Below are 2,366 nucleotides of genomic sequence, written 5' to 3' on the forward strand. Positions count from 1 at the left end.
ACACAATGAGGGTAATGAGGGTCAAGATAGGATCTTTTCTGGGCCTGGAGAAAAGCATAAATACTTGCTGTTGATTAATGCTTAGTAGAAAACAAGCAACCTAAGTATACTAAAAGTCACTCAGGAAGTGGCAAACGGAAGTAATCAGGGTGATAAAGGTTTTTTCCCTAATCAAGCTACTTTTGTACTATATATGACTGGATAATTTCTCTAATACAGTGTTTTGGAGGGCTTTTCTGACTTGAGTGGAATAAATATGATTCTCAAAAATACAGTTGTTGGGCTTCCCTGGTGGCGCAGTGGTTGAGAGTCCGCCTGCCGATGCAGGGGACACGAGTTCGTGCCCTGGTCTGGGAAGATCCCACGTGCCGCGGAGCGGCTGGGCCCCGTGAGCCATGGCCGCTGAGCTGCGCGTCCGGAACCTGTGCTCCGCAACGGGAGAGGCCACAACAGTGAGAGGGCCGCGTACCGCAAAAAAAAAAAAAACAGTTGTTAAGGGCACAACTGAAGTACTACATTATACATATTTGCAACATAATGTCTTACAGTTTTAAAACAAGTATGACGTTTTACAGTTTACTGAAATGCTTTCACATTCATTGTTTTGTTTACAAGAATGCTGTAATGAAGGTATTTATAATGACGAACAATAAATTCAGGGGTAAACCAAGGTTCACATTTATACATTCGTTCAACAAACTATGTCATGTTATCAACAAACCATTACTATGTGCCAGGCTGAGGAGGTAAATACCCGATAGGTAGGTACACAGCAGTTGAACAGGACAGATTTGGTTCCTGCCTTCTCAGACTTTGCAGTCTAGAGAGAGGAAGATTTGAACACTCACCGGAAGCTCCGTGGAGGGAATTCCTTGGCAGTACAGTGGTTAGGACTCCGTGCTTTCACCACCCAGGGCCTGGGTTCAGTCCCCGGTCAGGGAACTAAGATCCCACAAGGCTGAAAAAAAAAAAAAGAAGCCACGTGGAAACGGTGACACCACTCCAGTCCAGGTCCCCATCGTCTCTCTAGGCCCATCTCTCAGCACACTCAGTGTCTTTTCAGTGCCTGAAACAGCCCTCTCCTACCTCCAACCCAGCGCATGCCATCACTTCACTTGGAAATTCACCACTGCCCATTCCTTGCTCTGGCAACAATCACCTATACATGTCACTTCTGCCAGGATTCTTCCCTGGCCCCCAGATAAGTTTAGGTGCCAAGGCATTGAGCGCCAGTAACATCCTCTCTTAACACTGACCATACTTCAGTGTAATTACTTGCAGACAGTAAGTTCAGAGAGGGGAAGGACCATATTTGTGTTGTTCACCACTGTATCCCCAATGCCTGGCAAGGCATCAGGTAGACAAGATACTCTCAAAAAATAATGGAGAGAGAAATGAATAAATCCTTACATAAATATGTATCTAATACATTTTCCTACCTTACACATGGGGAGGTAACAAGTTTAAAGGCCAACGTGTGTCACGCTTCATTCATAGAGCATCTCCCCATCTACACGGAGTGCTCGATATCCCTAAGCCTCAGCATGCAAATAGTAAAGAAGAAACAAGAATGTTCTTCACCCAAAGCTCCTAATGGCACTGCTTCTGAACCTCCAGTTGTGCCAAAGTTCACTCATGATTTTCTGAGGTCAGTGCTCAAAGATACCATGCTTTCCTGCACATATATATACCGCCCCTCCCCCACCCCACCCCCACTGTTACCTGACTAACTCCTGCCAGTACTCCAAGCTTCAGCCCAAAGGCTTCCTCTGCAAAGCCTTTTCTGCCAGCGGGAGCCCTACCCAACTTCCCCTTTGCCTGTGCTCTTTGTTCAGGCCACCGTTAACTCCATCACTGGGGCCAGCCCTGAGCACTCTGCTGCCCCTGCCACCTTGTCAAGGGGTGGCTGTGTTCCTCCATCAAACCACTGGTGCCTGGAGGTAACCAGTGACCGACTAGCTCTTCCCACTAGCTACTTCCAGAGTGTGCTCTCTCTCTTTCTCTCTCCTCCCTTAAATTCTGAGCTTTGACATTCATGCCATCAGTCTAGGCCACATGTGATTCCTCCACACTGCAGTCCTCTACAGGCATCTTCAGAACCCAGGTCACATTCCCTCATTCCTTGGCTCTTAGTTCTGGCTCCCTGTCACTCTCTCCAACACCACCATCGTAATGATTCGTGGGCTCTATACCCTTGTATCAGTAAATGATCCTGGCCACCTGGCCTTCACTATGTGTCCTCTACCTGAGCTCAGCCACTCACACGTGGTGATACCCTAGAGTCTAGACCAAGAGTCAGCACACTTTTTCTATAAAGGGCCAGGTAGTAATTATTTTAGGCTTTGCAGGCCAGGAAGCAATGTCTT

This window comes from Grampus griseus, assembly GCF_964374135.1.
Source record: "Grampus griseus genome assembly, chromosome: 16".
NCBI classification, from domain to species: Eukaryota; Metazoa; Chordata; class Mammalia; order Artiodactyla; family Delphinidae; genus Grampus; species Grampus griseus.